Source organism: Vanacampus margaritifer, chromosome 9 (assembly GCF_051991255.1).
Source record: "Vanacampus margaritifer isolate UIUO_Vmar chromosome 9, RoL_Vmar_1.0, whole genome shotgun sequence".
In the NCBI taxonomy this organism is placed as follows: domain Eukaryota; kingdom Metazoa; phylum Chordata; class Actinopteri; order Syngnathiformes; family Syngnathidae; genus Vanacampus; species Vanacampus margaritifer.
In genome coordinates this window covers 13,044,379-13,069,426 of record NC_135440.1, presented here as the reverse complement: position 1 = coordinate 13,069,426, position 25,048 = coordinate 13,044,379, and the positions used below count along the sequence as shown (strand labels likewise).

The window sequence follows — 25,048 nt, the reverse complement described above, 5'->3', positions numbered from 1 at the left end:
GTTTAGATCATACAGTCGCATAGTTATTCAATTAGTACATTCTTGATTTAATCAGTGGTGAAATGAATAATACAAAGACTGTGTCATTGTATACAATGGACGATCCTTTCTACAAAATGACATAGCTTTTGTTTTTGCAACTGTCAGAAACGCCAGCCAACTATCAACAATGAACATCTCCAATGAAGACCGATATTGTTCTAATTAAGCTCTAAGAAGCACATATTAAATATACACAGGCCTCATTAAGCTGTTCATTAAGTCATATCATCCTTTTATTCCTTCATTAAGTCTCTTTTTGTCTCTCCTCCTAGGGACTGTAGGAGTGATGAGGTCCGGGGGATCACGACCTTAATTTTCTCCAAGACAGATGCTTAATTAACACTGCAGGAATCCTGGCTGGCTCCAGACCGACAATTGGAATGTTCGAGGGAATTAAGGTAAATTGATAGTCTTCTAGCAATGTCTTTAAAAGCAGCATAATTGTAGTCGGGAGAGTTGTGACGGCATCCCGCTTTAAACACAGCCATTTTGTCTGTTTTCCATTTAACTTGAATTTGCTGGGAAATGAGAAATCTGGATCAGCTTCATATGAAACTGTGTTCAATGTGACAAGAAGCAAGTTGAAGACTGGATGAAATTTAGCATATTTTATACGTATAAAAGAAAAATAATTACAGAACATTGGACATACCAATATATTTTTCCTTGCTAAAACCAGTTTGTTTTGAAGGGATGTCCCTGACTCATGGAAATGAGTCACTGCTCATCCTCTCACCTCAACTGTAAAACCAGTGCCGAGAATGGATTTTAATACCATTACGACTAGGGGTATGATGGAGATGGGGTATGACTACTTGCTGAGCAACAAGTCTAAAAAAATAAATAAAAAAATAGCAAGAGTGGACTAAAGCGACCTCAGGCCCCACAAAAACATCACCCATTGCGATGCAGCATCCTTGTATGTGTCGCCAAACAATTGTACAAAGTTGTAACTAAAAAAATTACTAAAAAATTCTGTAAAATTCACTATTCACTCTCATGTACAGATATATTTTTGGAAATCGGCAGCTCAAAAGATTTATCTTGTGTAATTTCATACTTGATACACCAGTTACACAACTATTTGTGTACATTTTCCATATGTCCGCTTTAACTTTTGGGCTGCGTTATTACTCTCTACCTAACCATGATTACCAAAAGCTAGCAATAACTAAAGTCCCAAACGTGCGCGATATAGACGGACGGACGGACGGAGCTAGCTAGCTGTGTGCCTGACATTTAAATGGCCCAAACGTGTGTCAAGCACACAGTTGTCATAGCGATTCATACAATAAACCAATGAAAATAAAATTGGACTGTTTTCTTTCTCATTCACATTTGCGTTCTCATTCAAATCGGCATCTAATTGCTGGCAGATCAATTTTCGTCATACAGGAACTAGAACTACTTCTTGCGTCTATTTCTAAGAATCATGGGAAAAGTAGTCCTTCTTGCCTAATGCGGTGGTCGCCAGTCAGGCCCAATGCAAACTAAGGTTTTCGGACAGCATATTTCCAATGTTACAATGTGAGAGGGGGCGCGAGGTAAACGGCACAGCCAGCTTCCAATAGCTGCCGGGAGTAAAGGTTGGATAATGGCGAGTGCATTTAGCGCAGCAGTTGAACTGTCCACCAAAATAGCAGTTAGCATTAGCTAAAGTCATTTTAAAAGTGCATTGTGCAGTTCCACCAATGCCCAGATGAGTATGAAGAGCCCTGAATGTTTTACTGTGACTGCACCTATCAGCTTTTATCTTCCCTTTATAGTAGAGTGTGCGGACCCTCACGCTCCACAGTTTCTTTGGTGAGTTTTTCTTACCTCATTTGAAGTCATGTCTTCGTTTGTCAACTGTGGCTGTCGCTTTAAAATCGTGCACGTACTCGCACCATGAACGACCCTGACACAGATCTTGCAGTTACGCTTTGGGCCAGAGGTGGCAGTGGCGAGTAAAAAAAAAAAAAAAAATTGACAAACTGCACAAAGATCCTTTAGGCAAAATTGTTGTGCCCAAGTTTTTACATTTGGAAAATCTGGTCACTCAGAGTATTATACATATAAAGATAAATACTGTATATTGCCCCAGAAGAGATGTAGAAGAATGGTGAAGAAACAAAATGTCAGTATTTGAGAAAACAAATGCAGGTGACTTGTGTCCATGGGGAAGTTATTTTGAGACACTATGTCCAGTTTAATCTGCTTTTGTGTTTATCTGTGAATGTTACGATGTTTTAGTAAATACAAGAAAGCACACCGCCTTCTGTCATTCGGGTCATTGAACTTCAGTAGATATCCAAAACGATTGTGTATTCAAAGCTGTTGATACTGGTTTGGGGGGCCCCAATAGAAAACAACATTAAGCCCGTGAGGGAAGACACGTGTAGCACACATCGGGAGGGAACACATAAATAAGTCAAATGATTAAAAAGCAGAAGTGCTAACGGTTTGTACCTTTCTAGAAAGAGAAGTGAAACTTTTAGAGTCCACTCCATTTATGCACATCTGCACTATGATCCACTCCACATTTTTTGAGCGCTTCCATCCACTGTGACAATTATTATTATTTTATTGGATTTGACAACAAATTATTATCATCTGGAAGTAAAACACGTGACAAGATGCTTTAGAAAAATTGCTGACCCCACAAATGAATGCTCTTTCTGCAGAGCAAGCAATTCCTGCGCACATTCTTAATGGGCTGTAATTGTAGCAGTTGTCTACTCAATGAAGGCAATCAAAGAGGAGCAATTACAAAACGACTGGTCGCAAGCCCCAAGGGCAGAACGTGAGAGCAGGACACATGCGTGTGCAAATCCAAACAGCAACTGAAAGGCTGTGACCCGCCCACACGTTTCCTGTATGTTTCATGCAAGACAGCCCTCATGTCTCTTTCTTGTGCTTAGAGAGGAAGTGCGGTCTAATGACTTTGCCGACGTGCCACATACATTGCATGTGGGAGACGCTTACCACACTGCACGTGTACATGTGAGAGCCAACATGACTTTTTAAATGTTTTTTTTTTTCCACATGATGTCCTAATGCTGTTGAGAAACTTCAAATGAACGTTAGACTGCTTCTTCGCTTCTTCCGGCGGCGCAGAGCTGTCAGCCCCTATTTGCTCAAATAGCTTATAGCATAAGTTGATTATTTCGATGGCCAGTAGGCAGTTATGATAGATCATCAGGGTGTCTTCCTAGCATACGGTGACAATCGTTCAATCACTATTATCATTATCACTTGATGTATCAGACTGTTCAACTTAAGGATATTTCAGATTTTCTGTTCTGCAACAATGGCCTATAAATCGAATACTTGGACAACTCCACCAAATCCCTACTTTTTAAAATTTCATACACAGTACATTTGACCATTTTAATCAGTGCAGCACCGACGTCTATGTGAAATGAATGTTGAATTCTTAAACTTGCATTCTCAATCTACACATGATCAATTCTGCTGTTTAAGGTCTTTTTTGATGCTGACTTTAATAAAAATTGGGAGTAAACCCAACAGTCCAATATAGGTAGCTATGTTTTTGAGTGTGCCTATGCAAACAAACATTGATGAATGCCACCTTCTTATTAATACGACTATTATATATATATTTTTAAATCACTTTATGTGTATTTAACAATTATATATATTGTCAAAGTCCTGGCTTTTGCCTTCCTGGGTGGAGTTTGCATGTTATTCCCATGCCTACGTGCATTTTCTCCGGGTACTCCGGTTTCCTCCCACATTCCAAAGACATACATGGCAGTTTCATTGAACACTCTAAAATTGTCCCTAAGTGTTGATTGTGAGTGTGAATGGTTGTTCGTCTTCTGTGTGCCCTGCGATTGGCTGGCAACCAGTTCAGGGTGCATCCCGAAGCCAACTGGGGCAGGCTGCAGCACCCCCGCGACCCTTGTGAGGAATAAGTAGTTCCGAAAATGGATGGATATATTGTCAAATGAAAGAGAGCTCCATAGTGGATGTCTAGATAGATTGTAAAAATGTCACAGTTTTGTATATTTGAGGATTCAAGAGCAGGGAAGCAGGGAAGCAAGTCTGCGGAGCCTGAGTAGTAAAAAAATAAAAAAATAAAAAAATAATTTATGTTGAAGGAAAAAAAAGCTCAAACAAGGAACATGGAATTATCGAAAATACTACATTGACAAAAGTCCTAATAAAAAAAAAAATTATATAAAGGAACAAATCAATACTGGGACCAGAATCAATATAACAAGGAGCATGCAATGAATAGGCTACTTAAGTACAAACAGGCACAGCAATAGAAGCAACAAGCACAATAAACAAGCAAAGACTGAAAGAAACCAGCGAAGTAAATACAAGCAAACTGACAAGACAAGGATGTAGACTTGGACAAGACCCGAGTGGCCTGAAGGAGTTTATTGGTTGACAGAAACAAAAACAAGACATAAGATGAAACAAAACTGAACAACACTTGACAAAAAAAACAGAACTCGTGACCAGGTATAAATAGTTAGTAAAGGGCACATTAAAATACAAATGAAAGAGAATAATACAATATTTTCTTATCGTCACTCTATCATCCAAAGCAGCATGGTATAATGTATGTAATGTATAACCAATACATTTATTGGTTTAACGGGACAATTTGACATCATGAGGTCAAGATGGCACCTAAAAATTGCAACATTACCTCGCCATTGTGAGGCTTCAAATGGGATGTTCTCGTGGCCACTGATCTTAGTGTCGCAGAGATTCATCAGTAGGCTTTAACAGAAAAACAGAGACTGGAAAAGTCGCAGAAAGGCATAGACATGGACGTCCTTGTAAATGTTTTGGTCGATTAATGGAACACCCGTAATAAATTTTGCCATCCTTGTTGAAGAAAAGCGAGCTGTAGAAAAACATTAAGCAGTTGGACGTGCATTCAATCGTTTAAAGAAGCTCAAATGAAGTTCATCTGTAAAGTTTATGGAGCATTTTAGGTTCATCTTGAATTTTCACCCCAAAGCTGAACATCCCTAACTTTTTGTGAGCTTGTTTTTCACCACTTACTTGGAAAAGCTGCAGCTGCACAGGAATTGCACATCTAAGGCCACAAAGAAGTACTTTCCTCAAAGCGAGTCGCAATCTCAAACTGAGGATGGTGCTTAGCAATGAGAAAGTATCTAGTGAAACATCACTTTAGCTGAATTGAAAAACTAGACCCAAAACACTTTTTGATGAGCTCCAAGGCCTTTCTTGAACTTTACTGCCCAACTCATCACTCCCGTCTCTACCTTTGCTCGCAGGTGCCAACTCTATCATTCCCTTCACTATATGGCTTATAAACACCCATGCTCTCATGGCTCTAACTGCCTTTACTTCTCTTGCCCATTCACTATTCTGTCAATCTGTCCTCTTGATGTCTGACAAGTCAGCCTTCACAGATTTTCACATACACAATATTTGGACCTAAACCAGCTAGCTGGTTAATGATGGTAATGTTTACATTTTATTACCATACAAGTTATCTCACTTTTCTGACTGGAAAGGTTTAAGACCATCCTCATTTTACTATGATTATTGTTAATAATATTATTCAAGAGATCAACTAGCTCCTAACATGAATCTTGGTCAGAAACCTGACTCCAGATCTCGATAGTATCTACATTGATCACTTGTGTTGAGAAATTACTAAAAAATTTAAAATTTTAAAATTTTTTTAATTTAAAATTTTAAAATCACGCAATCAGTAATTAAGTAACTTTTAAGACCAAGTAATCCACAAAGAAACTAAGTTACTTTTTTAAAGTAACTGTGGCAACACTGCTTTCTAATGTGTTTTTTTCTATTCCAATTTTGCTGTCATTTGTTGTTTAAGTAGAAGAGGCAACACACATTATTTAACATTATGCAGCAACTAAAATAAACGAGAGCCGGTCACGCGTTTGCCTAGCCACATGTGGCTGGGCAGAATTTTTGGAGCATAATCATTTGTACCCCAAAGCCCAATTAAAAAATCACTAGTGAATCACTGGTCTGTAGTCAATGTAAAATATGCATGAGAAGAATAAAGAAAGCACCATCTGGTGGAAGTGTGCCCCCACTGCCCTTAATGCATCGTCTTCACTATAATTGACTTGAGGTTTGGTGTTGTAGACAAGTTCTGTGGCAAAATATAAATATAGATTCAATGTACCTTTTTATATTATTAATGATGAAATTTTATTATTAACAGGTATAAAGCTGGTGACTAAATTAATGATGATGAAAGTAGTAGAGTTGATTGCTGTAGAAAAAAAAGTTTGTACCACTTAAGCTGAAAAGTTAAGAAAGCAATTTAAAGGGAGGATTGCTTTTCCTTCAGAGTCAGGACTGTCTTGTTGTGTCTTTGGCACCCACTACTGCACCTTTAGCTGAAAATCAGCAACCAGTCGACCGATGGCAAACAGTTCAGTCGAGGTCAGACGGACTGAGAGTGCCGAGTCAGGCAGATACAGCAGTCAGAGAAGGCTCTTATTGTCTCAGTACATGTTGCTCCTATTAAACGATGGAGGCCAAGCAGAAACTTTGGAAAATTAAATGTCAGAGCTAATAATATTAAAGCGGTAATAAATGAAACGCTGTCTTCCTCCATCATCTTTTCTTGGCCTCCCCTCACATCTTTAACCCAATTTTCAGTGTGTGCACACAGTGATTTATTTATGACACCATAAACTCCCCTGATCTCTAGTGCTTTTTGTGAGAATCAGATACTGGTTCAGCTTCTTTTTTTTTCATTTATTTTTATTTATTTCTTAATCAGCGATGTTTAACGGCGCTTCAGTGCCAGCTAAGTTTGATTGGTGTGTAAATGAGTGCGTGCTTGTCTAAAATCACTTTGTGTTCCCCGAGAAGATTGATCTGTGGTGAGAGAGGGAGCGAGCGAGAGAAGCAAAACAGGGTTAGAAAGTGATTACAGCAGCCAGAGAGGCAAAACGGCAAACACTTAGTCAGGAAGCTGATATTTTCCCAGACCTCCTTTTTGGGGGGAGTGTGATCCGACAAACTGCGCTTCCTCTAAGGGGGCTAATAATACAACAGGCCCATTGTGTGTAGTTTCCCCCTCATCTGATTGAGCGAGAGAGACGCCGTTTGCGTGCAATCTTTCTACTACCATTGAGGTTGGGTGGAGTTTCTCCTGCCATCAGATTGGATTGTGACACCACATGGTAATAATGCACTATTATAGTCTGGCTCAGATGAACATGAATAGGCAGATAACAGTGCTCCCGTCGAAACGGTAGATCTGTCTATGTTGCACTTTTCGAGTCCTATAATTTAGGGCAAAGCAAGTGTGCATTACCAGATGTAAAATATGTGAAAAAATGTTATTGAAAGGTCTCATTCTTATCTGAATGAAACCATCACGACAGCGTGCATACATATCGTTTCCATTACTTTCCTAATTTAGTTTAGATGTTTGTGATTCACATTTTTTCAATATTGCTGTAATAAGATGTTTGCTCACATTTGATATACTCACACAAACATATACCGTATGTTTAAGACAAGAGTTATGCATAGCACTATGTTATTAAGAAGTGAAATGACATGAAAGTGGCAAGAAAATCACAATGTCTGTTTCTTGACCCAAAAGTTCATCTGTGGCTGTACTGGTGTCTTAGTGAAATGTGCATTTGAAATGACAAAAAAAAATCCACAAGAGCAATATGTTCCATGTGTGTCCTGTGGGAGGGATACTGCCTAGTTTTATTAGAAACTGTGACGGGGCAGCTGCTGTATTAAGAACAGCCCCCCCTCCCACGCTTAAAACTAAGCATGCAGTGAAATTACTTGTGAAGATGAATGGTTTTGCAGTGCGCCTTATATAAAATATAATTGATCTTGATAACGATCGCTTCCCTGCCCACCAGATTGTGAGCTATAATGAGGCACTGGTCTCTTTCACATTTGAATTGGGACGGTGCCGAAACCTGGGAATCAATACCGGTAATCAATGGTGCCATTTTTTGGTACTATGGTGTGTTTGTGGTAATACAGATTAATTTATTTAATAATAACATCTAAAAAATAATAACAATAATAATAATATATATAATAATAATATAAATACCAAAACAACATCATAAGTTTTTGTTTGTTTGTCTGTTTGTTTTTTGTGGGTATGATCATGGGGATGTTGGGGCGAGGGGTGGGTTTTCTTTTTATTGTATTATGGATGTTTTAATTGCTCAGCACCTTGAGTCGCATTTTAATGTATGAAAGGTGCTATATAAATAAAGTTTGATTGATTAATTCATTGATTGATTGGTGAGTTTAAAACAAATTAGCAAAAAAAAGGTTAGAGTAAAAATATATAAAATTAACAATTTTCAAATAATTAAAGTACAATACAAACAATGAAAGTATAACACAAACAATCCTACTGTAACTGCATTTGCGTATTCATATTCATAGTTGTTTTTTTAATCTTCTTTTATTTATCTTGTGCAGTTATTTCTCAACAACACAATGGCCCATTGCACGCTGCGCGATGAATTTGAACCCAACTTGGACCAGACCATCTAAAAAAAATGACGGTTGGAAGAGAATTTGAACGAGAATAAAGTTAATAAGAATCACTTGATTGCAGCCGATGTGGTACATACATTGCTACATTTGTGTGTGAGTGGTCGATGTCGTTACACTGATGTGTGTTCTCTGCTGCGTTCAAGTCCGCAATGGAAAATCGCAAGCACTTCCACTTCCGCACAGGCACCACTTACAAGGATCAGTTTAGACTCTAAAGCATTTGATTTGACGTGAATCGATACATGGTAATACTGACCCAAATTGGTCTGTATAAAAAAAGTACCGATTTTGGTAACCTACCCCTAGCTACAGCTTCATATCATTTTTCATTGTAAATTTTGAAAAATATATATTTCCCGTTGTTATTCATCTTTCTGCCACAAGGATTTAGAAATAACGTAAAGACTATAACCAAGGAATGTGCCGTTGTGAGTGGTTAAAAGAAGTACATAACCAAGACAGCATAACATTAAAGACAGAACTCAAAGAGCATCCAAATTTAGTCATGATCAAACCCGCAAGCATGAGAGGCTCATCCCATGTGGCCAGTTTTCCTGTCACTTTCTACACACAGACAATCTTAAAGAAAATGCCACACTATGCTGAGTTTGCCTTTTAAAATGCAATCCTAGTGTGGGAATTCTGGAGTTAAGGCATACCATGAGCACAGGAGGCTGCGTGGGTCACAGTTGGTTCTGTACAGTTGATGAGTGATGCAGGGACCTCCTTCAAGGCTAAACGGGTGTCTTGCATGTGGCTGCAATATTTACCATCCTCCATGGACCAATATTTTTCTATCCACCCATTCATCTATTAAGGAAATATCTGAATGTCGCTCACTGGACGGGAGCACATACCTCTGCCAAGGCCAAACTGGTTCTCTGACCCTTGCTGGCGTTTTTGCTGGAGCCACTTCACTGTGTGCTGTAAGACAGAAGTGAATCCATGAACGAAGCCGTACAACTGCATTTGTTGGATGGGGAAAATTCCATAGTAATTCCATCTATCCATGCACTGTACTGTTTATCTTCATTAGGGTCGCGGGTGTGTTGAAGCCTAAACGCACTACAAACAATTCAAAGTCGTCAATTATCCTCCACTGCATGTTTTTGCAACATTAAACCCAGAGAAATGGTGAAAATAAAGTCATCACTTTTATCCAGATTCCCGATAAAATGTAAGGGGTTCTTTGTTGATACGCGTGCCACCCCTCCACAAAATGTCCTCAAAATTGGACGTTTTAAGCAATCCTGATAGGTAACTAATACTAACTAACTCTAATCAAATAATCACTCTCTTTACACTTGAATGCTTGGCGGGCTCATGTGACTCGTGGCCTTGGGTCCATGTTTGGCTGGCCATGCGTCATGTTTATCATTAGGTCTATCAGTTGGTCTGTGCACCTGTGCTTTTGTGTTTGGGCTTGTGTGTGTGTGTGTGTCCATGGATGAAATGTCCACTCCTGTTGTGTTGACAATGCATTCCACTTTCCACTAGCCCACCTGGCCACTCTGCTTACCTTGCCCACCCATGTTGTTCTGTATTGCTTGTCTTTATTTATGAATAATGATACTGGGCAGCACAGTGGTTGACTATCTACAGTACTTGAACCTGCACCTTCCTGTGCGGATTTCTCATGTACTCCCCATGTCTTTGAGGGTTTTTTCCAGGTACAATGGTTTCCTCCTACATTCCCTAAAGATGAATGGTAGGGTCACTGAAAACTCGCATTTGCCCATAGTTGAATGTGAGCGTGAATGGAAAATATATATTTAGCTAGAAGAGAAATGATCTAAATTTAGTGTGCTCATTACATCATGTTAGCAAACCAAAGTACACTTGTTGTTTGTGAGCTCATCACTTGTCTGCAAGGTAAGAGGGATAATCAAGCAAGCAAGCAATTACTAGTTAACGAGTTGCCGGGAACTAAAATAACAGTTTTTTGATTCCCGTGCCTACCCATGATGAGTGTATGTAAGCGTCTAACTACAATTAAAAAGTAATTGACAAAGATTTATTTTGAAGAGGAGACATGTCAGGATCAATGTAAAAAAACAAAAAACTAGGGCTCAATGTATGCTGCAGGCCCCCAACAGGCCATAAAAAGAAATCATTTGGTTTCAGGTGATGACAATGATATTTTCAGTACATCATACTCTTCTGCCCTGCTGTAAATTTTAACGTGTCCTCTTTAAACTTTTCTCCGGTTTTAATTTAAAGGGCAGACACCAGTAAAACTATGCAGCTGTCTGCTCTCACCTTCGCTCTGTAAACCTATTGCCAGCTGCCTGCCCTCCACTCTTGACCTTGTTTTGATGAACACTGCAGCATGTGTGTGTAGGTGTACATGTGCTGTGTGAGTGTATAGGTGTCAGTAGGCTTTCAGCTAACCTTCGACCTCTGTGACTGACAGGCTAAATATAGCCACCTTGCCGCTCCCGCTTGGGCCTCTCTTGCTTTCCCCCCTTCAGTTTCCTGACTGCTTGCTTGTCAAAAGGACGAGCTCTCATGCTGGGGCATTATGTGTGTTTGCATGAGGAGTGGGTGTGTGGACGTCACGCAGACGGAGAGGAAGGAGAACATGTTCAAGTGTATGTTTGTGTATTGCTAAGGGGGGTCACAGAGGAAGACACTGTCCAGACACCTCAAAGATAACAACCTCTATGGTTGGTCATGGAGCTTTGTGTTTGTGTGACTGACACTGGAAACACTATCTTGTAATTATTTAGTCAGGCTTTAACCTCTAACCCCTCTTATTTGACCTCTGACATCCTGTTCAACTAGGGAGAGGATGGATAAATTCATACATATGCACAGCACACTTCAGAGCACATTGCAATGACTTATATCCATTTCCTGGATCCTGACTCAAACCACGTAATGATTTTACCTGACCCCTGCCTCGACCGGTTTGTCCGCAAAGTTTTTATTTAAACGCATTTACGGTCACACAACATGTGGGGAACTTGACACTTACTTTTAAAGTGCTCTGCCAGACATTTTTTAATCAGTGTTCAAAAGACTGCAAAATGTCATGACAAGAAGCTAATGGCTTCAATGTAAATTTAAGACATCATATCATCTATTTCTAGTGTGATTTACCCACCCCCCCTCTATTTTTCATGGGGAAGCACGAACATATTTACCAGCTAAAAATGCATGAAGCGTCTCAAGAAAACGGTGAGAAATTCTGCAAGAACAGAATTGATTGCAGCGTCCATTCGTCCATGTTAGGCCTGGTTTCGTCACAGCTTCATATCACGCCCCAAACACAATGTCGTTCTGTGATTGGTCCGTTCGGATCGGTGGAAATCGACTGGCTTGATACAAGATGTATTCTCAGGAGTTTGTGAACTCACAAATACCGCGAGAATTCATCTTGCAGCTCAAGGTTACAACATTATACTATTATGTTCATGAATTAAGTAAGTAAACATTATTTATTCATAATTTTTACAATTTATTTTTATGTCCGCAGTGCATGACTTCCGTTTGGCATTTTTCCCCCACGATGATACGGGGTATGCGTTGGAACGTATACTTGCAATACATTTAAACGTATTTAAATACGTACATATTTAAACGTATTTGCAAAGATGTTTAAAAAGTACTTTGAAATACATTTGAAGGCTAAATGCTAACAATTTAGCATTTTTCCCTATAATGCCACAGTATATTGACGATTAAAAGCTAAAAAAAATAGGTTGATTTTTCTTTTAGCATTTGGCCTACATTATGCCAATGTTCGTAAATTAAGTAAGTTTAAACCTTGTTTATTCAAAATCTTTAATATTTTTTATTTTTTTTGCAGTTCATGACTTCCATTCCCATTAGCCACGCGGGTATGCGTTGGAACGTATACTTGCAAATACATTTGAACATATTTACACACATATGTTAATTAAACGTATTTGCAAATATGTTTAAAAGTACTTTCAAATACGTTTCAAATACAACGTAGTTGTAGGCTAAATGTTAACAACCTAGCATTTTTTCCTATAATGCCACAGCATATTGACGATTACAAGTCAATGTTTTATTTTTTTAGCATTTGGCCTCATTATACCAATGTACATAAATTAAGTAAATGAAAATTGTTTATTTGTTTATTTCTTACATATCTTTGATGATTTATTACTATGTTTGCAGTGCATGACTTCAGATCAGCATTTGTTCTCATAATACCATGGGCTATGCATTTCAACATGCTTGCAAATACGTTAAAACATACTTGCAAATACGTTCAAACGTGTATATGAACACGTATACGTAAATCCATACAGTATTTACTGTTATACTGTTCGATTGTACTTGCAAATGCATTTGAATGTATTCGCCAGTCAAAATGTTTACTCCACAATGGCAGTTTCACGCATCTGTACAATTTCAATGTGCTTTTAGTTTTCTAGTCGTCAGTTCATTGCTTAATGGTGGTATTTAAACAATCAGACTTCCCAGGTTATGGAAAATAGAAAATACCGAATTACAACGGTGACATGCAATTACATTTTAGAGTTTACCTGGAGGGGAAACTTTACTGCTGGAGCTTGGTGAATATGTTGTCTTAGTGCTTGGTTGACATATTTGTTTGGGCATTTTGTGTGTGTGTGTGTGTGTGTGTGTGTGTGTGTGTGTGTGTGTGTGTGTGTGCCAAAGAGCGATTGTGTGAGAGTGTGCATATGTCAGCAAAAATCTGTGTACACCAAACAGCCCCTATCCTTAAATCCAGGGTGAACTTGGATGTTCCTGTTTTCCAAGTCTTTCTACACAGACTGACAGTAGTTATTTTTAACTGAGTCATTTCTCAGGCACTCAGCTCTCACACTGATGTTTATCACGCATAAAGTCCCTTTGCTGCATGCAACTGCAGCACATAAACCCTTAATATGATCTGGCAAGCCTCTATGTTGAAAACGATGTGATCGGTTGGTCAAACCACATTGTGTTGGTTTCAAAACAAATACTGTTAGGAAACACTTTTATGTCACGCCCCCCTGCTCTTAAATAGCATTAGAGGTTTAGGACCATTTTTAAAGGGACATTCAGTGATCCCTACCGCCATCTAGTGGTGAACTAATAATTCATTCATTTTAAAAACCGACTGTTTATTTCAATAGTATGCAAAAAAAATATGTTGTATTGCATAAAAATATATATTATTTTCATATAATCGTAGGTCTAGTAATCACTAACTATATTACAAGGCTGTAGTCTCACCTTTCTAGAGCTGCCATGTTTCGTCGCCATCTTCCTGCTACGGGTACCCAAAGGACAATTTCGCAAATGTAGTTAGCCCGGGTGGTGCTTGCATCGAGTGTCGGACCCAGTGGGTCGACCGCAGCTTACCTTGTCACTTTCTGCTTTGCTCTCACAGGCTTTTAATAGCTTTTTATTTGGACTAGCTCTTCCTGCTAGCCGCTCTTGTAAGCCACTACAGCCTTTGGCTCCGACTAACTCCCGCTAGCCGCTCTTGTTAGCTGCTCCAGCTAATTTCGGCTCACTCTGTCTTTTGGCGTCACTCGCCGATTTTCATAACGGTTGCCAAGTCGCCAAGATGCTCGTTTGCTCACGCAAAATAAGAATTGGTGTTAGGCTTGCAAAATGTGGTCTCTCTGAGCCACCGTAGTTTGCATGCTCCTGCGTGCTTCTAATGCTACTCTTTGACCACTAGATGGTGCTAGGGATCACTGAATGTCACTATAAGGGCTTCAGTTATGCCACTTTTTTTTTTAATACTGTACATGTACTGTAAATAAACTGTATTTTTTGTGTACGGGGTCTTCACGTAAAACAATATTTTCACACACAAAAACAAGAAAAGCAAATGATTTAGAACACAACTCACCAGTATGCTGAATGTACTCTACTATGCTTTCTGGCAATCTTGTCTCTTAAATGCCGCTTTCTTTTCTTGGAACTAGTCTTGTTCTGTCTCATCAGTTTGCCTTTTCCCCTCTCTGAAGAAGGAAGATATTTGTTTTTTACTCAATTTTTTCTATCTAGTGGGTTTACTTTTTTATATATATATACCGTATCCCAGCCGAGAGGTTTAACACATCTTTCAGAACCTGATGATCATTCAAATATTTTTTGTGTGTATCTGTGACCAGTGATTGAGGACCACTGGTCTACACAACCATTCTCTAATTTAACTCATTCACTGCCAGCCCAGTCAAAATGGATTCTTGACGTCTATAGCTGTCACTGGCACTGAATGAGTTAATGATAAAAGGGCCTTCAAAGCAATGATGTAATAGTAAATAGAAAGTAATTGAAAAGCTTAAAAAAAAATCCATGCCATGTTTGCAGCTGCGTGCTTGTCCATTGTCACTTCACACCACCAGTAACCATCGCAACATTTCAACTTTGGAAGGGTGAACTTTGACCTTTGTAGCAATGGCCCTTGACCCTAACAGGTCCTAATGGTGCAGAGGGGACTGCTGGTGACAGGAGACAGGAGGAAACACGCATGCATGTGACGACCGGCACATATGTGCTGGCTCACAAGCAGTAGCGTGGCGAGCGTTGCTCTGCAGACCAGGCGAGTGACGGGAGAACCAGAGGGACACGCAGCAGAGCTCAGCTTACAACAGGAAACTGCTGAGACATGCAGCTCATGTCTCTTTTCAAAGTTATGGACCTAGCAGACACACAAGCTCACACAGTCTTAAGTGTGTTATTGATTTCATTTCTTTTGAAGGATAGTGGACACGGTTTTAGGGTTTTCCTGTTGGACATATTACCATCTCACAAGTCAACCTATTTTTTTTTTTACATGAGGCTTAGGCATTCAGTTATAATGTCTTTGCAATCATCTGATTGACGTACCCACACAAGACCTACAACTTTACAAAACATAGTGTACAGGTACATCACAAACAAAGTGTAAACCAGTTGTAAACATGTGGTATTTATAACTGCGATAAAAATGAGTCGAATCAGGTTTGTGGGTTTGCTCTACTTCCAAAATAACATGTCTGAATAATGTGCATGTAAACAGCCTACCTACAGTAATTAAGTTTTTGTGAAGGTTAAACTGGACACAAACTAATTTGTTTTGGCCAGTGGGGAGCATACCTCTCCTAAAAAATAATGAGCTTCATAGTTTACCCTTTACTAAACCTCCCCAGTAGGCCACAGATGGCCTTTCAATTACCCAGCTAATACATACAGAAATGCAATGCATGGCATTATCAATGAACGCAAGAGCATTCTTAGCTGCTTATTAGCAAGCAGACGAGTTCACATGCGTACACACGCACTCGAAATCATATGCAGAGGAATACATAAGCACATTAGCATGCACAAACATGCACCTTATTTTGCTTATGTGCCAAATAAGCAATCTTTGTGGAGGTCACCATTTCACACTGCTGCACTGCAAAAGCGCCAATCATCCTTCCCACAATGCTAAGCGAGCAACAAATGATTTTTTTCCCCCATTCTACATATGCACTTTAAAAGTTGACTTAACCACTTAAAAAGCATGTGGAAACCATTCCATTGAGAATGGAAGCTTAAATTTCTTTTAAATATGAGCCTCCATGTGCCCAAAATTGCTTGACGACAGGCATAATATAATCTTTATAATACTACTAAATCTGGGACAGTACTTAAATTATTTCTTACAAATACTTTTCCATAAGCTTTGTAGCTTTAAAGCCACTTAACAGTCTTGTACAAAGCTTCTTCCACAATGATACATCCTCAAGTGACAAATCTGACCAGAATGCAATGCTATATACTGTGTATATTTTTCATGAAATAGTCAGCCACAATTAAATTAAATAATACTGTATAACTGACATACCTCAAATACAAGTCCCATTTTCTACTCCCATCCCACGAAGTGTCTGTAATTAGCTTTACTAGGACTGAAGCAGCAGGTAGCATGGTTAGTAGTGGTTAGCATGTCAGCCTCATAGCCTGGGTTTGAATCTCGGCCTTCCTGTGTGGAGTTTGCAAGTACGCTGACAAGATGCAGACAGAGGCCACAATACACTTTAGAACAATAATTATGATATAGACTGTATTTTTCAGACTATAAGTCGCTCTGGAGTATACGTCACATTTTTGGGGGGGTAATTTATTTTACAAAAACCGAGACTAAAAAAAATAGAGCTCCACGACTGGAGTTGCCACGAGTACTACTTCTTCCATTTTCTTCTTCGACTTTCTTTTGGTGGTTGTCAAATACTTTTGGTGCAGTTTCGCCACTCCCTTAATCATGGTAAAAAAAAGCAGTCACCGGCAGTAATGCAATAATCCTGAGCTAGTTGCACAGAGTATAAATCGCAGAACTAACCAAACTACACTCAACAAAAATATAAATGCAACACTTTTGTTTCTTGCTCCCATTTTTTATGATGAACTCAATGATCTAAAACTTTTTCCTCATACGCAATATTAAAATTTCTCTCAAATATTGTTCACAAACCAGTCTAAACCTGTGATAGTGCACACTTCTCCTTTGCCATGATAATCCATCCCACCTCACAGGTGTGCCGTATCAAGATGCTGTTTAGACACCATGATTAGTCCACAGGTGTGCCTTAGACTGCCCACAGTAAAAGGGCACTCTGAAAAGTGCAGTCTTGTTTTATTGGAGGGATGTCTGATGTCAGATATGGCACAATATATGAGAGAAGTGGTGCTATTGTTATGTGGAAAAAGTTTTAGCTCTTTGGGTTCATTTCATGAAAAATGGGAGCAAAAACAAAAGTGTTGCGTTTATATTTTTGTTAAGTGTATGAGAACAGGTGTGACTAATATAGTCCAAAAAATACAATATTAAATGATATTAATGTTTTTTTTTATTTTTTATGTATACATGCTGGCGGCACGGTGACGAGTCCGGGCTTCGGTCTTCCTGGGTGGAGTTTGCATGTTCTCCCCGTGCTTGCGTGAGTTTTCTCCGGGTTCTCCGGTTTCCTCCCACATTCCAAAGACATGCATGGCAGGTTAATTGAACACTCCAAATTGTCCATTATGGTGGTTATCCTACACAGCATTTGTTTAACAGCTCAATTTTTCTTTTTGATACTCTTTGTTAAAATGTTTGCCTAATTTTGTCTAGTTTGACATAGCCTCTTTCTTTGACATAATCTGATGAGAAAGTTGTGGAAAAATGATTGGGTATAAATCCTACTGTTTCCAGATATATCATTCTCTATTGATATGCTAAAAAGACATTTGGGATCAGGATTTTAAAGGAAGCTATCCACGTGGGAGTTGGGGGCTAGTGGAGGGTAGCTGCATAATCAGCTCCGCCATCAGTTAACTGATGTTCTGCATAATAGAGATGGGATTTCTGGGTCAGTATGTGTGTTGATGTATGTGCGTACGTGTGTGTGTGTGGAAAGGGTAGCAATAGGGGCTTGTCCTTTTATCTGCATGAAAATGTGTATGTCTGCATGTGTATGCATGTTTGCAATTTGTGTGTGTGTGTGTGTGTGTGTGTGTGTATGTAAGGGGCATTGACCTCTCTCCCCACAGGGAAAGACAGTCACCATCTCATTAGGGAAGAAAAATTGAGAGTGAGATGGATAGACAGGAAATAGAGAAAAAATTAAGATGGTGAAAATAAAAAGACAGCGAGCCCAGAGGCAGTCATAGAATGTATTCAGAGGTCAAAGGTCACCCATCCATTACCAGAATGAGCAGGAAGGGCTCTGGCAAAAGACGTTTTTGAAGTTTTGAAGTTGAAGTCAGAATCCAGACTTGACTGTTTTTAATTGACTAAGAGGCACTCAGTGGGAGTTTGATGTTGAGGAAACAGACTAAGGAGACTCTAGTTGTGGGTTCGGCGTCATTACGAAGGCACAAAATCCATGTGTGTTTAAGTGCAACAGTATTCGTGTGCGGTTCAATGTAGAAAGGTGCACATGTTTGTGACAATGGAATTATTATGCTATAGTCGCGATCTGGCTTTCTTTGTGTTAACTAACTAAGATTAAAACATCAAGTTGTGATATTTTTTTCTTCTCTGACTTTGAGACAAGAAGGCAGAGAAGAAAGGGGAGGGGGTTAGAAACTTGCAAGCAAAGGACATAAGTTTTAGTTTTTGCTCATATCACACTCAAACCATTGAAGTTACGCACTTCAACAAAGGAAAAATGGATTAGAGTGAGAAGGATACAGGGGGTTAACTCATGGAGGGGTGCTGGAAAAATAATAAGGAAGAATTGCTCCAAAGACCAAAGTGACCACAAGAAAGGTCTGAAACCTCAACCAAGTCTTCCATGGCATGATCACACAGCAGTGTGGTTTATCTTCCAGGAGGTTCTCATTCAATTATCCAAACTACTCCTGGAGGACATAAACCAACACATGACAAATAGATCTACAGTAGTTCTATTTGATCTCTTTGACTTTTTTCAACTTTTTTTCTTGAACAGTTTGGCCATCAAACTTGATCAAAAGTTTGATCTAAAATCTTGTGGAAAATATGTAAACAGTATACATTTATGTATGGGGATAGACAAAGTGGCTTGAAAAAACCCATTGATGAAATAATTTCTATTTATCAACAAACTGTGTCCTAATTTTGTCATTTGTTTAAAAAGGAAACAAAAACACTTAAAGGTAGAACATTTATTGTGATTAAGCAATTAGATGATACCTTTGATGATGACCCTAATTAAGATACATGAATATATACAATTTTTTTTGAAAAGTATCAACATCGATATCAGTATCGATAATACTGGCCCTGTATTTACTTGGTATCAGATTGATATCAAAATTTACAGTATCCCTCACCACCAGTAAATCAAAAGGGCAGGAACGCAAAATACATAAACTTAAATATGTTATAGCTTCCTGAATTAGCATATTTAGAGTTAACCTGATGTTTAAGTTTATTATTTGAGCATTGAGGGTAAAATAAATGGGGATGGATATCGGTGAGAGAAACTGTGATGGATAAAGAGGGAAGCAGATTCAGTCAAGTGGGGGGAGTGTAACAGATCATTGGACCAAGAAAGTGAGATAGAGTGAGAAGCAGGAGCTGAAAAAGGGCACAAGAGAGTTGAAGAGACCACAACAGAAGCCCACAGCTTATTAAGTCCTCATTTCTTTATGGCGGTAAGGGTGGTGGTTTTGGGGCCACAGCTTCCCGCAGCACAGCTTCTTTCTTATGATCTCAGATACACACTTAGACACAGATAACCACGTGGTTATACTTGTGTGTACACTTAATGCCTGTGAGCTAAAGACTTTGTGAATGTGCACACTTCAGTAAACTTGCGTTATGAGGTTGAAAGGGTTAAGGTTCCAACTGGCCTTAGGTCCAGCTCAGGGCAAGGGTTGGGGGTCAAGCACTTTGTTGTGAAGGGGTTGAGGAATGCATTATGTGCATGGCGCCAGCTTCCTCTCTGTCCTCTCACACTTCTCCACCCGGTTTGAATCTAACCTTGGTTGCTCTGGCTTCGTGACATTGTTTTATTCACATCAATAAAAAAATGTTGCGTTTGCTGCCCACTTGCATATCACATTGCAGTGTCTCTTGGATATGTCAGAGTGGCCCCATTTGCTGTAGATGAGTTTCTGATAGTTGCCAAACCACCATATGGATCATTCATGTACCATCCCGGTGGGTTGAGTGTGACACGATGGCTTTCTTATGAATGTTTCATTCTGGTTTATATAAGAGTGGCTCAGCTCTTTTGCAGCAAATGCTGAATGTATGAAAAAAGAAATCTTTCTCACATTACATGTGACTTTATTTCACTTTTGGATTATTTTCATGAAACTAGCACTCCTTGCTTTTGTGTCGTAGGTTTAGGATCTTTCAACCAGTTAGTCATAACATTTCTACTTATGTGATTTTTTTTTTAAAGTTCTTGCCTCTATTCAAGGAAATTATTCCTTTAAACTCTCATGTATGCTTTACTGTGTTAATATCTAGCATTGACATTCACACTACTATATATCATTGTCCAACACATGATGGTTAACTCTTTCACTGCCACTGACGTTTAAAGACGTCAAGTAAAAACCTACGGTTCACTGCCAATGACGTCAAAAGACGTCATCCAATGATTTTTTAATTTTTTTTTGAAACGGGTAGAGGAAACCCTTCCGCATGTCTGGTGAAAGTTTCCAGTCTGTCTGTTGTGCCTAATGACTATTTTTGGCCCCTAGAGGGCAGCGATGACTCTCTTTTGACAAGATCGGGTGGGCGTCAGTAGAGGCGGAGCTAGAACGTCGAGCAGGAGATGAGAATGGAAGACAAAGGAAAAATGGCGGCCGGTCGCGAGGAGCTCACGCCCGAGACGTTTTTTTCAAAGACCAAAAGCATCGCTGAAAAAGCACATTGTTGACGACGATGATCATCATCGATGATGAAGATGAGGGTGGTGACTCCATGGTTGAGAAGCATTGACGCGGCAGTAGAAGACGTTAGATGGAGCTAGATGGAGGAGGGAACGGGCAATGGCGAGCGCTTGCAAGCAGCTCTACACTTACAAGACGAAAGGCATCGACCAACGCTAAAATAGTACATTGATGATGACGGTGATCATCCTCGATGATGATGAAGGTGAATCCGAGCTTGACGGCGAAATTGGAACCGCTGACGCGGCGGCTATGACGGTGTCGTAACGCGGAACACAACCGAGCACGCACAGGCGGACGTTCGATCGGACGACGGAGAGTGCCCCGAGTCCAATGCATATTCATCGGAGGAAGTGTGTACAGTCTGCTACTTGCTTTTTATTCCCCGGAAAAAAAGGCCGTCAAGAAAGTGTAACGTTTGCACGCAAAACGGACCAACGTGAAAGTGAAAGTAAACTGTTGTGCGAGTCCTGGCGTCTCCTTGCACGCAGGAGAGCGTTACAAAAGGAAAAACTGTATTTGAAACATCCACATAATTGTAAGTAGTACCACAGTTGCACACATTTGTAAATAGTTTGCAAAATTGTTTTGTCAAATTGTTACACTGTTGAATGGAAATAAACGTATTTTGCAATTTAAAAACACTTTTTCATTGTTGGTGAAAGCGTTTTACAGAAGTAAAGCACTATTTAGGTGTTTGTGGCATCATTCATGGACAAAAAGAAGTGTACAATTCACTAGAGTGCATGAAATAACATCGTTTCACAAAAAGCTCTTTTTCTCCGTTTTTTGTTTCAAAAGAGAGAATTTCGGTGAAAGTAACCATTTTCTATTGTTGATTACTGAAAAACGGAATAAGGTAGAAACAAACTTTTTTTTTCTGATGGAAGCTGAGAGTCCAATCTTTCATTTGGTAGTATGTGTGTTTCCATAGTCCAAACACAACATTTTCTGTGGACCTTGAAAGATCACTCAAAATGCTTAAATCGGCTGGCAGTGGGGACAATCCGTTTCTGAAAACGTCTGGCAGTGAAAGAGTTAAGAGGTGCCGTAGATGTTTGATTCCTCCCTGGTATCTAAAACTCACCCAAATAAATCATTAACTACCCACATATAATTAAAACAAATGGTTGCATTTTTCATTATAATAAGTGATAATCGATAAAATTCCTTATTGACATTTTGGCACAATAAAAACTCTCCAGGGCTCTGTTTTCGTGTTGTTAGTTCATGAATGATTCATTTATATGAACAAATATTTTGATTGAACTTACTGAATAAACTCACTCCATGAACTGATTTGACCCTTTCTCTGTTCAGTTGCTCTGCTGCCGGTATTGAAACTGCGAATGACGCAGCCAGCTTGTGTGCATGGGAGGGATTGTTGACACCTGAGCGAATGTGACTCATTCACTTCAAATGAACGACATGTAACCCTCAGTCAACCACCACGCCTATTGATTCTGCCCTTTTAGTGATTTGTTCACTGAGAATGAACAACATATCACTCAGGGAATAATTCTGCCCTGGGTCATTCTAATGCTTTCCTTTTTGTGGGGATACACTTTCACTGGCATCCATTTCTCCAAGCTAACGGTTGATGCTGAGTCAACCCACATGAAAACAAGGACTTGAACCCATTATCTTAACAGACTGCACATTAAGTGATAAGGATACGAGAGACAGAAGAGCGAGTGAGACTCATGAGCATATAAGTAGGACAGGCGGCACAATTAGTTAATGGGAATGTGTAGGGTAGGCAACAAGTCTACTCGGCTCTTTTTCATGATGATTTCAAATATCTTTAAAATAATGATGCAGATAAGTAATGATAAAGTAAATACAAACATTCTAAATGCTCAGTCTAGCCCATCCCAGTGTCTCTTGCGACTGAGTGGGTACTATGGTCCGTGAGTGAATTGTCCCCCAGTAAGTGAACGTGTCGCGGAGCGAAAACTCAGAGCTGAATCATGAACTGAATGATGGAGCACTGAGCAAATTGGCGAATGGATCTATGAACAAATCATTTTAATGATTTAACGTCACATCCCTGACACACTGTCCAGCAGTTGCAGCCTTTTTCAAGGCGAGCACATTAACAGGACACCTGGGCTGTCACTGGGGGCAGGTAAGCTGTTGCGGAGAGCCAATTCAAAGGCGGTGATAATAGGGTTGAGTTTGCGTTGTATGATCATATGATATGATAAAACATATCGTCTCATTGCCATGGAGACAGTCTCGGCACAGCATCAACACCTAGAAGAAGAGCCCAAAATAATGGTTGCTTTAGAAACACGCCAACAATAATTTTGCTCAGACTTGAGTCTTTTCCTGTAGCTCTCAGTGAAGTATTAGTTGGCCAAATTGGCGATGAATTCTTCCAGACGAGACACCAACATCTCCATGTTAGTAACCAATGTGGGAAGTGACTCAGAAGTCGCATTCAACCTGTGATTGAGTTCACTTGTCACTTAGAGTGTTGATCACTCACCATAGCCCATCAAAAATGACTGGCTTGCACATTTCCAAGAAAGCTCATCCTGTCATGTTTCTGTCAAGTCAGTGAAATTCATCCTAAATGAGACGATTGTACGTTGGCCACCAATTCAGAATTTGTCAAGACAAGTTTTTGTAGTTAACCTATGTGTTTATTCTTTTTGCAAGCCAACTGGATGACTCGTTGCAGGTGTGCCAATGATTTTTCTTCTGTCAGTTTTGCCTCAAGGCATCAGGAGGCAGAGTGAGTGTGTGTCCTGTGAAACTCAGGAAGCAAGTTCAGCAAACAAAGCTTTGCATTTGCTTTCAAGGACATACAGTCGAGAATAACTTGAAAGCTTTGTGGTCATACTGTTGTATTAATTTCGTATCCTACATATACAATTTACTGTATACAAGGGATCAGTTAATGTGCTTATAATAAAACAATACAAAAAGTGCCTCTTCGGCTTTTCCCTTATACAATATGGGGAAATTATTGTTTTTGTAACTCTGCCGTTGTGCTCTCTCCACAGAAAAGCACCACCAATTTGGAGGATGTAATTGACAACAGTTGTGGACCATCCATCTCATTCCCTAACAGAGACTGTGGAGACAGACTACAGTATTTATAACAGCTTCCTGACCCTGATACTAATAGTTGTTACATTGTACAACAGCAGCATTGCTGCAAGGCAATATTATTTTATTGAGTTACACTTTTTACTTTAACATCTCAATAAAATATTAAGGTGCATTAAGGCTATGTATATTTCAACACATTGTTTTCCAATAAAAATACTAAAAAGTACCATATATTTTTTATTTTTTTCCCACACTCATTCAACTCTGCAGCTTTAACAATGATGCAATTAGTTTCTGGAATTTTAGGTGCCAGTATTTTCACCCGCCCTCAGTTGTACATGTTCACGTGAATTAAGGCTCTTAATTCTCTTAATTTAAGGGGTGTCCCATTTCAAATCAAGTCAGGGGACTGTATAATACATAAGTGCAAAAAGAAAATGTCTTTTGAAGGGCGATTTAATCGTGTGTTAATCCAAAGTTTAGAAAGTCTTTCTGTGTATGTCCCATATTACAACAAGGCTTGTAGTTCAAAGTGGGTTAGGTACAAAATATTTTACTTTTTAAAATTTTGTGGGTGCATCTTATATTCAGTTGTGCTCTATAGTCAGAAAGTTCTACTTATTAAAATTGTAAATATAATGCCACAACATTGGTGATAGTAGTTTATTAAATTTGTTGTGTATTCACTGTATTATAAATATTGCAATATTGTTCACTGTATTTTCCATTAATTTATTTATTGTTCTTATATTCGATTTATTCTTATTTTCTTTTTACTGCTTTGTTCTTGTATACTGGCACAACTGAATTTCCCTGATTTGAGATTAATAAAACATTGAAACTATTCTGTCTCATCCTTAAAACCATCTTGAAACAGTGTTTCCAAAAGTTCCCCGCCTGAGGTTTGTGGGGGTTATTTTAAACTATATGGGATAGTATGCGGAAGGTATGTTATACTTATTTTCTGTGAAGCTTCATTTAAAAGAGGATATGATTTGCGACTTTGCACTGGACAGTTAAAAAAGACCAGGTGGCTCTTTACTATCGGTTGTCTGATTTATGACCCAGACACTGTAGGCAGGCC

General features: G+C 39.2%; 1 long non-coding RNA gene across 3 annotated transcripts in view; it reads left to right on the top strand.

Annotated features, from left to right (window-relative positions):
- LOC144057529 (uncharacterized) overlaps positions 1 to 24,725 on the top strand; it is a 105,769-nt gene extending 81,044 nt beyond the window's left edge. For all 3 annotated transcript variants that reach the window (XR_013295281.1, XR_013295279.1, XR_013295280.1), the window contains 2 exons: positions 315 to 440; positions 23,916 to 24,725. This is a non-coding gene — a long non-coding RNA (uncharacterized LOC144057529). The remainder of the gene's footprint in view (positions 1 to 314; positions 441 to 23,915) is intronic.
- Positions 24,726 to 25,048: the final 323 nt, after the last annotated feature.